Genomic DNA, 14,345 nt, shown 5'->3' on the forward strand with positions numbered 1-14,345 from the left:
CTGAAAATGACAGGAAGGAGGGGAATGCACCCCACCCACATGGTTCAAATTAAAGGAAGAAACCAATCATTCCAGCCTCCCAGGAGTCTGCTGCTGCAGATTCTCAATGTAGTATCCAGGCCTAAACACACCTGGTTGCACCAATGATCTGGCCCAACAACAGCTCAAATAAAGACAACAAATTTTCATTCAAGACCTGGAATACACTCAGATTTTGAAAATATGCTTCAAGTTTGACAATGACCATCTTTGACAAAAATTGAACCAACTATTCTGGTGATCATTTATGTAAATTGGAACTAGAGTGCTTTCCAAATTCTACAAGGTACCCATTGCCATGTAAAGATTATCTTTATTTGTCACATATACATTGAGACATGCAGCACAATATGTTGTTTGTGTCAATGACCTACATAGTGCAAGGCTCCAATTTAAAAGACTCAAACTTCTAATATAGATAGGGAAGCCAGTTATCAGAAATACCCATTTGGCTCCAGAAGTATGATTTTGCCTCAGCTTCTCTTTTCTTCCCAATGGATCTTCCCGACCTGCTATCTGCAACATACACCTCGGTCAACCTAGAAACATTCAGTCAAGAACTCAATCCTCAGCAACCCTCTGTCCTATCACAGTTATTTTTTGTGTCCTATTCATCCCTACAACTACCTTTGCTGCAGCTTAAAAACTACCTTTTTTCCACTTTTTCATGAGTTCTTTGATGTGAAATATTAACTCGTTTTATCTTTCCGCGGATCCTGCCACAGCATTCAAGTGCTTGATAGCAATTTTCATTTTTAAACCAGGCTGGAGGAAAGGTCATTTCGTCCAGGTTTATGTTCTCTAGAATTAACAATGAGAGGAAATTGCACTAGAATTAGAAACAGAATCCATACTAAAGTATTGAGGATTCTTACACCTCAACAGATTAGTTCCAGGGAGAATGTTTCCCCTGAATGAGGAGTTTGAACAAGAGGCCAGTCTGAGAACAAGTCTAATTTACTCAAGGTTCTTGTTCTTGCCCTCACTCTTTCAAGAAGGCTGTGAACATTTGGAATTCTCCACAGCATTCTGGGGCGAAGGTTCAGTCATTCAAAACATCAAAAGGTTTTTGGAGTATTAAAGCCATCAGTCAAAAGTGCAGGGAAATGGTCTTGATTAAGGCAGAGTAGGCTCAAACTGTTGAACGACCTACCCTTGCTCCTATATTATAGCAAAATGGTCCTCTCAATATCCGAGTCATGTCACATGGAATTTATCAGCAGCAGCATGAGAAACCCTCTTTTTCTTCATAGGCAAAGATGTAAAGATACAGAAATAGGGGCTATAGATAATAGCAGGAAGAATAAAAATAACGGACAGCTAGGTTGTGGCCCTGAACCCATTCTTTGATCTCTTGTATTTTGATTTATTGAACTACAAAATTAGACTTTCACTGCAGAACACAAGTATTTCAGCAAACTGACATTGTGGCAGAGGATTATTTTGTGAACTGGGCTTGTGTTAATACATTTTTCCTTTTCAATTCAGTCAATCGTCAAGAGATAAATCTTGTAAACAGCACCATTAAAGACAATGCTCTTGTCAATGTGATTTATTTGCAGTTTCAATTGAAATATTCAGCTGGGTGCTTCAAATTCACACTCATTTCTATTCTCTGTATTGGGCAAAATAAGTCCTGCCATGAAGTCTTACTTCATGACAGATTTATTGTTTTATTGTTAAAGTGTGCAATTCATCATTATTTTGTAACCCATGCTGATCTTAAAGACCTGCAAACAAAATTCACTTCAGCATACTGTCTCAGAACAGCCAAGAACTATTTCTAAATGATCAAGAAAAATAACTACACAACACATTTGCTTCTTTTGTATAAATAAAGCATGAATTTGAGAAAGTTATCAGCACTTCGTTCTAACACACTTTCCACAAAATGTTAACACAAATTTGAAGGCGTCTCTTGAACAAAGACAAAAGCAGCAAGTAATGAAAAACTGATTGCACACAGGATTAAAGCAACTATTAAAAACTTTGAGAAAAGAAAAATCATTTAGTCAATCCATAAAATGAATGAAAGATGCAGTTGAATTCTAGTCCTGAGTTGTTCGTCCATCGTCGACGTCAATGAGGACCTCGACACCAGATGGTGTTGAGACTAGTGCGTGGTTTGGATTTAAGTGAGGGAGAGTTGTGCAGTGTCAGCCTCACTCTCTCTTCCCAATTCCCATCTGGATCCAGTGGCAAGACAGAGTCTAGACGGATGGAGATGGGACCAGGCACAGTGGATGACCAGGACATCTTCTGTGTCTTGTCCTGCTCTACACGTTCCATGACGCTTGCAGAGACCGCCTTCTTGACCGTTGGACCTTCCATTGGTCTCGTCTGCTCAATCCGCCGGAGTCTGTCTTCACATGCTGGGATAGACCTGTAGGATTGCTTTCCTAATGCTTGGCCAGCAGCATTCTTTTAACCGTTTACTTGACATCTTGAACTGTTTATTAGACATTGCTATAATTGACTGCCAGATTTCTTTATAAAGAGACAGGTCTCACCAATGTTCCCTCTAATTTGTAATGGCCAGTGTGCGCAAAAATCTTGTGCTGTGCAATTTATCGCCCAGCGACAACAACATGTGGGCACTGAATAATCTATTCAATAAGAACAGTATAAATAAGCCAGTTCTAAAATCCGCAGACAAATCATCGCAAACTCCACGTTGTCAACACTGTCCACATCAGAAACCGGAAAAGGAAATGTGACTGATCCTGACACATACTTAACAGGATAGAAGGCGACAACCTTTTGTGCGCAGTTTAAATTCCTTTGTGCACTGGTAGCAAAAGGTGTGAGGAAACATTGGTACTGAGCCTGAGACGACAATTCCTCTTTATCTCTCTGCTGATGCTTTCAGACCTGCCAAGCATTTCTATCGCCTTCTTACTTTTCAAAGTTACAGACGAATAAAAAAAATGAACATACCTGTGACTACATATGAGAAAACAGTGCAATACAAATTTGAAACTCCATTATTTCCTTGTGGGTGATGGTAGCATGCTGCTTATATACAATAAAAAAAATCTGCTAGATCCTGTTTTGGAACTCTTTCCTAACCACATAAATGACTGCATTTTAAACATTTGCCCAAGCATTGGGGAAAAACCACAAGGGTTTCCGTGTCTACCAACAGGTGAAAGACTAGGCCCATCCGTGTTCTGGCAGTAAGTAGGGGAAGGGCAAAATGGAAAAAGGCCATTTGGCCCATCAAGTCTGCTCCACCATTCAATCACAGCTGATCCCTTTTTTCTCCTCCTCAGCCCCACTCCCAGGCCTTTACTCATAACCGTTGATGCCATGTCCATTCAAGAACTGATCAATTTTAGCCATAAGTACACCCAACAACCTGGCCTCCACAGCTGCCTGTGGCAACAAATTTCTCAAACTCACCACCCTCAGGCTAAAGAAATTTCTCTGCGTTTCTGTCTGAAGTGGACAGCCCTCTTTCCTGAGGCTGTGCCCTCTTGTCCTTGACTCACCAACCACGGGGAACATCCTTTCCATGTCTACTCTGTCTAGGCCTTTCAACATTTGAAATGTTTCGATGAGATCCCCCCTCATCCTTCTAAATTCCAGCGCGTACAGACCTGGAGCTGTCAAACTTTCCTCATATAAGGAAAGTGTTTTTTGCTCTTGATCGACACTCAGTGGCCACAATGTACTGTACACTTGCTCGTTAATACAAATATCTAATCAGTCAATCATTTGGCAGCAACTCAATGCATAAAAGCATGCAGACATCGTCAAGAGGTTCAGTTGTTGTTCAGACCAAACATCAAAATGGGGAAGAAATGTGATCCAAGTGACTTTAACACTGGAATGATTGTTGGTGCCAGACGGGGTGGTTTGAGTATCTCAGAAACTGCTGATCTCCTGGGATTTTCGTGCACAACAGTCTCAGGATTTAGAGAATGGTGCAAAAAAAATCAAGTGAGTGGCAGTTCTGTGGGTGAAAAAGCCTTGTAAAGGAGAGAGATCAGGGGAGAACGGCCAGATTTTCAAGCTGACAGGAAAGTGACAGCAACTCAAATAACCATGCATTACAACAGAGGTGTGCAGAAGAGCATCTCCGAATGCACAACATGTTGGATCTTGAGGATGGGCCACAACAGCAAAGGACCATGTTGAGTTCCACTCCTGCACCCAACGAACTGACCACTGAGTATATATCGAGGGTAGTCTTAGTATATAAAGACTATGTTGATAGCACAGTAGATAAAGATCCCTCAGCCATATTCAAGGCAAGCAGTGTTTTGTTGACCATGGCATCAACATCTCTCAGTAAATCTACTTCATTGGCTGTTTATGGGAAATTCTGTGGTGCAAAATGACAAAATGCATTTTGCAAGGGCTCATGGGTGAGACATTAGGCACAATCTCATAGTAGTTTTAAATAGATACTTCCTATCTTAGCTTAAATATATCAATAGAAATAAGGCATCTATGTTATTTGTAGCCCTGCCTATTGCACCAACTTGTCAGCTGACAAATGTAGACAAAATTCTTAGTCATAGGAAAGTATAGAACAGAAACAGGCCCTTTGGCCCATCTAGTCCATGCCAAACCATTTAAACTGCCTACTCCCATTGGCCATATTATCACTTTGTATGTCTTAGACCATTAAAAATTATTTATAATCAATGCATAAAGATGTCAATAGCTTTGACTGTTCATCTGAAAGGATTTTGACAATAAAATACAAAATAGTTATTAAATGGTTAATAGCATACTACTTCAATAGATGAGTGCACTTTTCTCACTCACTGCAAATAGAGAAAGAGAATTCTTTCCATTAGTTATAACTAATTCCATTTTCAAAATCAACAGAGTAGCTGAGTACATTGTAATCATACACACAAGCATTACAATATTATTTCAGATGAAGTTCACATCCAGCATGTATTTGTGCTCCTGTTAGCAGTATAACAACACTAAAATGCAGTCTTCCCTCTTATAAAGCTATGCCTTCTCATTCACCCTGTGGTTTTGAACAGAGATGGAAGAAATACTCTAATAATTCATCACCTCTGGTTTAAATACTATCTGATGCTGCAGCTGGTAATTTCAGTCAATAGCTGAACCGACACCGCTGGGCTGGGCAAGACTGGATGCAATAAATATGACCTCCTCACATGACCCCTCTTACACTTAACAGATTTTGAAAAGATTTTATGGATGCATCAACAATTTAAGATAATTTGCGCGTTGTCAGAATTGCTCAACCTGTCAGTCACCAGCAATTATGAATTATTGGGAATTTGATGTAGCCAACCTCATTTTTGATTTGCAAGCATAAATGAACAATGGATTCTAGGGTTTTTTATCTCCCCTCCTTCCCTCTTTTTCAATTGCCATTCTAGATCCCCTCTTATCCCTTCTCTTCACCAGCCCAACACTTCCCTTGGTGTTCCCCCTCCTTTTTCACCCAGGATCCTCTGTCCTCTCCTATCAGATCCCTCCTTCTTCAGTCCTTTCCCTCTTCCATCTATCACCTCCCCACTTCCCAGTTCACTCCCCCTCCCCAACCACCCATCTTCCTCCTCACCTGGTTTTACCTATCACCTACACAAAATGCTGGAGGAACTCAACAGGCCAGGCAGCTTCTATGGAAAGAGTTACAGAATACATGTGGACTAAGATGTTAACTGTCCTGTGCTATCACCAGTGGGTTCATCAGTTGATCTGCCACCTGTCTTCAGGAGTTTCAGCCCACTTATGATCAAGACTCCCTCAAGGTGGTGGGCCAGCAGTACTAAAGCACCACCTCCCACTGGTGAGCTTAAAAACTTGGCATCTGCCTCTATCAGTCACTTCCATCCAACAGATAGCCTGCTCTTCAGGTGTCTATGCAACTACTGAAGGGTTTGCAAAAGATGTATACACTGTCTGACTATCTGCCCCTCTGGACATACTTGGTCCATACCCATGCTGATCCTTTCTCTGCTACAGTCGACGGTTTGGGCCGAGAACCTTCAGCAGGACCTGGGAAAAAGAAAAGAGATGAGGAGCAGAGTTAAAAGGTGGAGGGAGGGGAGGGAGAAACACAAGGCAATAGGTGAAACTGGGGGCGGGGGATGAAGTTAAGAGCTGGGAAGTTGATTGGTGAAAGAGATAAAGGGCTGGAGAAGGGGGAATCAATAGAAGAGGACAGAAGGCCATGGAAGAAAGAAAAGGGGGAGGAGCACCAGAGGGAGGCAATGGGCAGGCAAGGAGATAAGGTGAGAGAGGGAAAAGGGGATGGGAAATGGAGAAGGGGTGGGGGCATCACCAGAAGTTTGAGAAATCGATATTCATGCCATTAGGTTGGAGGCTACCCAGATGGAATATAAGGTGTTGTTCCTCCAGACTGTGTGCGGCCTTATCGTGACAGTGGAGGCGGCCATGGATGGATATATCGGAATGGGAATGGGAAGTAGAATTAAAATGAATGGTCACTGAGATAATCCAATTTTTCTGGCGAACAGAGCGTAGGTGCCCCAACAGATGAGTCATACACTGTGTCTGGTGCTCCCAGTGTGGCTTCCTGTATATTGGTGAGACCCGAAGATTGGGTGACTGGTTCGCTGTGCACCAACTTGCTCTAATCAACTTCCCAGCTCTTTACTTCACCTCTCCCCCTCCCGGTTTCACCTATCACCTTGTGTTTCCCCTCCTCTTCCCCCAACTATCTCTTAACTCTACGCATCTTTTTTTCTTCAGTCCTGCTGAAGGGTCTCAGCCCGAAATGCCGACTGTACTCTTTTCCACAGTTGCTGCCTGGCCTGCCGAGTTCCTCCAGCATTTTGTGTGTGTTGCTCGGATTTCCACCTCTTGTTTGTGATTGGCTCACCCATCACCTGCCAGCTTGTACTCCAGGCCCCTCTCTCCACCTTCTCCCTTCCTTTCCAGATTGGATGTAGGATACATCTATTGTTTATTCCTCTCTATACTTGCTGAGATCCCCTGGTATTCTGTGTGTGTTGCTCTAGATTTGCAGCATCTGCAAAATCTCTTGTGCATTTGATCTCTAACCCAGTACAATTTACATAAATGAAAAGTTAACCACATTGGCAGGAAGAACAGAAAATATCTTAAATGAAAAGACAACGTTGAAAGCTGCTGTACAGAGATCCTCAAAATAGTCATTGTGGTATAACATGTAACGAGGAATACAAATAGTATGCGTTTATTGCAGCAGAATCCGAATCAGGTTTAATATCACTGGCATACGTCATCTACTTTGTTGCCTTGTGACAGCAGGACATAATCATAAAAAAACTATAAATTATAGTAAGAAATGTATTTTAAATTAAAATAAATAGAGCAAAAAGAGAGCAAAGTAATAAATATTGAGGCAGTGTACATGTGTTCATTGTCCATTCAGAAAATATTACAGTGGAGGGGAAGAAGCTATGACTAAAACACTGAGTGTGTCTTCAGGCTCCTGTACCTCCTTGATGGTAGCAATGAGAAGAGAGGATATCCTGAGTGATGGATGCTGCCTTGTTGAGGCATCACTTTTTGTTGAAGATGTCCTACATGCTAGGGAGACTAATACCTATGAGGGAGCTGACTGAGTTCACAACTTTCTACAGCTTTTTCTGATTGTTTTTCTGATTCTCCATACCAGACGGTGATGCAACCAGTTAGAATGCTCTCCAAGGTGCATTTGTCCACCAGGAGATCGACCTGACTATGAATTTGGTACAGCTCTCATTCTCAATTGACAAGATTACCAGTAAAAATACATTCTGACAACCCAGTGGTAGCTACAGGAAGGCAGTTGAATAACAAGTTCAAGTACACAGAAGTAGAAATGGAAATCTCGCTTGCCCTTCTTCAAACTCACTCAACTTATTTCCAGGTCGGCAGATGGAGATCAGCTTTAGTGTTGGATCAGAGAAAAGACACTACAAGCAGCACAGCAAAGCAGGACTGCATTGGAAGCATAAGGGGTAGATTTTAACTGTAGATTGGGATTTGAACCAACTAACTTCAAGACATGAATACTACAACTAATTTGAGGCCAACAGCTATATCATATCTTGCATGTAAGAGCACTATGGATGTATTGCATAGGCCTAAGGTGGACTTCAGGTTAAACTATAGATATGGTTCCCATTGATAATCCATAATTTCATTAGAAATAGATATCACACAGGACCTTCACAGTACAAATGTATGCTCATAAGTGAACAATGACATCTCAATGCCGTTTGCCTTGCTTCCTGCTGGTATTTTCGACACATAACAATATGTACACTCCCATTTCTCCACTCTGATAGAAAGTCATTGAAGCAGTTAGATCTTTTGGCTAGGATCCTGCCTTGAAGACATCTAGCAGCAATGCCTTGGTACTAGATTTACTGACAACAAAGTGCAAAAAATCTGGAGGGTTTAATCTTTAACATATATCATTGTCAATTTTACGATGGAACTTGATGCTAAGCTCTGCCAAATACTGTCCTGAAGTCAAGGGCAGTCATAACCCCCTCACTTCTGGTGTTCAGCTTCTCGGTTCATGCTTGAACCAAGATCAATGAGCTCTGGAGCTTTGTGATTTTGGTGAATTGATTATTGGGGAGCAATTGCCATCAATATTGGCTTTCATCATGTTACTGAGTGTACAATGATTAGACAGATTAAATTTGCTCCCCCTGCCAACATAGCACCAGAATCCACACTTTTAGCTACGAGTTGCATTACTGCAGTGACAGTCAGAAAAGGACAGCGCAGAAACAGGCCATTTGGCCCATCTAGCCCATGCCGAACCATTTAAACTGCTTAGTCCCATCTACCTGCACTGGGACATTGGATGTTCATCCCACTATCGTCCCTGTAACTATCCAAACATTGAAATCAAGCTTGCAAGCACCACTTGCACTGACAGCTCACTCCACACTCTCACGACCCTCTGAGTAAAGAAGTTTCTCCTCATGTTCCCCTTAAAACTTCTCACCTTGCACCCTTAACCCACGACCTCTAGTTCTTGTCTTACCCAACCACAGCGGAAAAAGCCTGCTTGCATTTACCCTGTCTATACCCCTCACAATTTTGTATACCTCTATCAAATCTTCTCTCAGTCTTCTACACTCCATGAAATAAAGTCCTAACCTATTCAATCTTTCCTTCCAGCAATATCCTTGTAAATTTTCTCTGTACTCTTTCAAACTTGTTCACAACTTTCCTGTAATTATGTGACCAAAACTGTACACAATATTCCAAATTAGGCTTCACCAATGTCTTATACAACTTCAGAGTCCCAGAGCCTTCCTCCACCTTCTCTACCCCCCAATCACATTTTTTCATTTTGAACCACTTTCCTGATCACTTGCCACATTATCATTAACACTGGGTTTAAGCTGAAGCTATCAGGGATTTCATGGGCTCCATCTGGGGCCTAAAATGACAAGAGTTTTCCATAGTGCATGGTTACACAAGTTTGCTATTCTTTTGATGTTGCATCTGTGGCCCAAAATTTACATGATATGTTGGGCACATCCATAATTATAAAACATTTAAAGCCATCATTCTGAATTTTCAGCCAGAGCAAATGATAAAACTCTAATATGGAAAATAGGTGGAACTGCAGAAAGATGAAATTCCCATTAAATAAAATTAAATATTAAATAAAGTTGAGTACCCAAATTGTAAAAACACAAAAACACAAGAGTATCAGCAACTTTAAACATGCCTAAAAATAATACCAAATATAAAGTTCAGAAACACTTAAATTCAAACCATGTCACCACCAACTTCTTTCACTTCCAGTTTCTCCTTTCACAAGACTCTAGGCTAGGATATCAATAATCTCACAACATTTCATGCAAGAACAATCTGACTCAAGAGTCACACTGGCCCCAATTTGCAACTAACCCAATGCTATGCAGAACTTCTATACATCTCATGAGCAGCAGCAGTTGACTATAGTTTTGTTTAATCTTGTAATGATTTTATCTCTCTCTCTCATTTATCACTCACGTATCATGAAATTTCTTTGCTTTGCAGCAAGCAGTACAGTGCAACACAAAATTATTACAGTACTGTGCAAAAGTCTTGGGCTCCTGAGCTTTTGCACAGCACTGTATTAAGGAAATTTAATTCAGACACTCACTTTAGTACTTGTTATAGAGCAGTCTCACGTTCCAACATGTTCAGAGAATTAATTCATTATAATTTTAAAAGCTACTTTCCTTATCGTTTCACCATAAAACCTGGCAAAATTTTAAGGGAACAAACATCTGGAGTTTAGACCACTATATATAAATGACTACTTTTACATATAAATATAGAAGAGGTTCTGGGTCCATGCCACAAATCATGGCTCTAAAAAAATGTTGAAAATGTGTACAGTGAGATAACAATATGGCCCAACTACAGGACATCATTCTTTTCCTAGCCCAATTGAGTTTGTTGTTTTACAAAGCTTGGGGTGTGACAACTTTTTGTAATTTGTTAATCAATACAAATCAATATAAAGGAAAATAACAATCCTGGCCACAGTTTTCTACATTTTGCAAATTTCAAGCTATACTTCAGAGTTTATCAAACATGGAAGGAATTCTGCTACTGAAACCTAGGGACAATTCTGTTTACTATCCTTTGGGTGTGTAAAAAAAAAAGAAAAGGGTCCATTTTAATGAAACAGTCTCACGTGCACAAGTTGGAGCTCACAGCTGATCCTCCTTCCATCTCCCTGGGTTTTGTCAGGTCAGGTTGAGTCCTACGACCTCTTCTCCCCGGCGTCTTTCCCTTCATCTCCCACCAAACCAAAGATCCAGTTCACGCCGGTATCAGGCACACAACACGAAAACACACTCCTTTCATTGTACTGCTCACATTCCAAAGCACTTGTTACCTCTAACCATAACCCAAACACTGCTTCTACAGAAAGACCATTACATTAGCAGTGACACCTTTCCCTGGGTGTTACAGGTGCTTCATGAAAATTGAAGATAATTGAATAAAGATGACACTTTCAAAAATGTATCTAATCACCAACTACCACATTTTTATACCGTTCTTCTCTACCGCTTCATTGAAATATATAATGAAGCTTATCAAACACTTTAACTTTAGTAGATTAGATTAACTGGCTTCCCTGATCAGTTAACACTTCATCAAGTAACACACACAACATGCCGGAGGAACTCAGCAGGCCAGGCAGCATCTATGAAAATGAATAAACAGTCAACAGTTTCAGCCGAAGCACTTCTTTAAGACTGGAACGGAAGGGGGAAGATGCCAGAATAAAAGGGTGGGAGGAGAGGAAGGAGGGCAAGCTAGAAGGTGATAGGTTGAGCCAGGTTGGTGAGAAAGGTAAAGGGCTGGAGAAGACGGAATCTGACAGGAGAGGAGATTGGACCATAGGGGAAGGGAAGGAGGAGAGGCACCGGGGGAGGTGGCTTGTGGCTTATGGCTTATTTTACCTCAATGTTCCTTTCATTTATTAACCTCATATCAAGCCAGTAACCGCTCCCCTATACCCACATCCTTTGCTTTTCTTCATTGTTGCGGCCCTTTCACCTTTCTTGTCTCCTCCCTCAACTTGCCCATCACATTCCCCTTTATCCCATGGTCTACTGTCCTTTCCTATCAGCCTTTACTTCTTCCACCCATCAGCTCCTAGTTTCTCACCTTATTCCCACTCTCCCATCCCCTCATGTCCCTGCTTGTGCTCCTCTCCCGCCTCCAACCTTCCGACTCTGGCTTCTGCCCCCTTCCTTTCCAGTCCTGATGAAGGATCTCATTACCCTCCATAAACGCTGCCTGACTGCTGAGTTCCTCTAGTACTTTGTGTCAATTAACTTTATGAATCTCCAATGCCACCATATTCTTTTTCCAATAAAAAGGGATCAAAATTGTGGCCAGTAATCCACGTGATGACCAACAGCTCAGAGGGCAAAGGTCGTACTGGTATATCAACCCCTGCCTGGGGAGTTACGTGGATCCGCTTCAGTCTGCCTCCCATCACAAAAGGTCAACAGCAGATGTCATTTCATTGGCTTTTCACTCAACCCTGGAACACCTGGACAATGAAGATGCATACATCAGGACGTTCTTCATTGACTACAGCTCTACATTCAACACTATCATCCATTCAAACTAATCAATAATCTCCAGGACGCAGGCCTCAATACCTCCTTGTGCAACTGGATCCCCTATTTCCTCACTTTCAGGCCCCAGTCAGTCTGGATTGGCGACAACATCTCCTCCACAATCTCCATCAGCACAGGTGAACTGCAAGGCTGCGTGTGACCACTGTTCTACTAGTTTTACACTTATGACTGTGAGGCCAAGTATCGCTCCAATGCCATATTTAAGTTAGCAGAAAACACCACTGTTAATGGCCAAGTCAAAGGTGGTGATGAATCAGCATACAGGAGGGAGACTGAAAATCTGGCTGACTGGTGCCACAACAACTTCTCACTCAATGTCAGCGAGACCAAGGAGCTGACTTTTGGAGGAAACCAAAGGTTCACGAGTCAGTGGGGGAAGAGGGTCAGTAACTTTAAATTCCTTGGCATTATCATATCAAAGGATCTGTCCTGGGACTAACACATAAATGCCATTACAAAGGTGGCAGACCAGAGCCTCTACTTTAGAAGTTTGCGAAGATTCAGCATGTCATCCAAAACTTCGACAAACTTCTATAGCTGCATGGTGAAGAGTATACGGACTGGCTGCATCGCAGCCTGGTATGGAAACACCAATGCCTTTGAACAGGAAAGCCTACAAAAAGTAGTGGATACAGCCCAGTCCATCACAGGTATCGCCCTTCCCAGCACTGAGCACATATAAAAGGGGCAAAGTCGCAGGAAAGCAGAATCCATCAAGGATCTCCATCAACAAGGCCATGTTCTCTTTTTGCTGCTGCCATCATGGAGGTACAGCAACCTCAGGTCCCACACCACCAGAAAAATTATTACCCTTCAAACATCAGGCTCTTTACCAGAGAGAATAATTTCACTCACCCCTATACAGAACTAATTTCACAATCTATAGACTCACTTTCAAGGACTCCACAACACATGTTCTTAAATTTTTTTTGTCTTTGCACAATTTGTTGTCTTTGGCACATTGGTTGTTTGTCTGTCTTTGTGTACGGTTTTTCAATGATGCTATTGTGTTTCTTTGTATTTACTGTGGATGTGTACAGTACAACACCAATATTTTAATTTTTATGGAATATGAACAGGGATTCCATCAATAGGTACATTTAATGGCAGAGAAATATATACAATATACATTGTGAAGGAGAGCCCCAAAGAATGAATGACAGTTAAAATGTTAGAACCCCGAAGCACCCCCCCCACAGCTCCCCCCTCCCACACACAAGCAGCAGCAAGGCAACGACCTCACCCCCACCACAAGCAAAACAAAAGCACCCTCCACTGAGTGCTCAGCATGCAGCAAAGTGTCAATAAAGGCACAGACTTGTAATACCCCGAAGATTACTCGTTCACCAGGTAATTTGACATACAAGCTCTCTCTCTCCCCCCCCCCCCAAATAAGGGAAAAAGAGGCGTCCCCATTTAATTGAGTACCAATTCTGTCATGAAAAATATGCAGTAACACTCACCAAATGCTGGAAGAACTCAGCAGGTCAGGCAGCAGTTATGGAGAGGAATAAAGACCCGATGCTTCTGGCAGAGACTCTTCATCAGGGTTAGTGTGTGTTACTTTGGATTTCCATCATCTGCGGAATCTCATGTTTATGTAAAACATGGAATTCTTGTTTAAAAAAAGAATAGAATATCATTAGATGAAATGCTAATGTATATCTAACATTGATTCCATGAAGAAATTGTTACTTTACCCATCTTAGTGAATTTTAATAGATTAGACAATGTTATTAATGGTACATGCAAATTATTTACATTTTTGAACACCTTCAATAAACCAGTTCAAATTAGACTGATGAAATACTCTACAGAATGCAGAACGGAGGGATTTGCTGCAGAATTAATTGCTGGCTGGCTTTAGGATAGAAAAGTGGGCAAGGAAAATTAGGCAGATGTTCACGATAGGTAGCTGTCCTCCACAAGGATCAGTTCTGGGACATCTGCTGCTCTTGATAGCCGATTAATAGCAGAGTCTTTAAAAAAAAAACACGATTTCTAGAGGAATAGAATTGCAAAGTAGCTAGATTATCCTCAATCAATATTAAACCCTGGTTAGAAATCATTTGGAGTACTCCAGATCACTCTCATCATTGCATCCAATGAGAGATGTATTAAGGCACTCGAATGTAGAATAGATTTAGAAGGATTACACAAGAAATGCAATGGTATACATGCACCATACAGAACAAG

At 41.4% G+C, this 14,345-nt stretch overlaps 1 protein-coding gene across 1 annotated transcript in view; it reads right to left on the minus strand.

The window, feature by feature from the left end:
• pag1 (phosphoprotein membrane anchor with glycosphingolipid microdomains 1) overlaps positions 1-14,345 on the minus strand; it is a 161,650-nt gene that overhangs the window by 113,213 nt on the left and 34,092 nt on the right. The window contains exon 2 of the mRNA XM_063042134.1: positions 13,613-13,764. The gene's annotated coding sequence lies outside the window, so the exon portion shown is untranslated. The remainder of the gene's footprint in view (positions 1-13,612; positions 13,765-14,345) is intronic.

Source organism: Mobula hypostoma, chromosome 1, assembly GCF_963921235.1.
Source record: "Mobula hypostoma chromosome 1, sMobHyp1.1, whole genome shotgun sequence".
NCBI lineage: Eukaryota > Metazoa > Chordata > Chondrichthyes > Myliobatiformes > Myliobatidae > Mobula > Mobula hypostoma.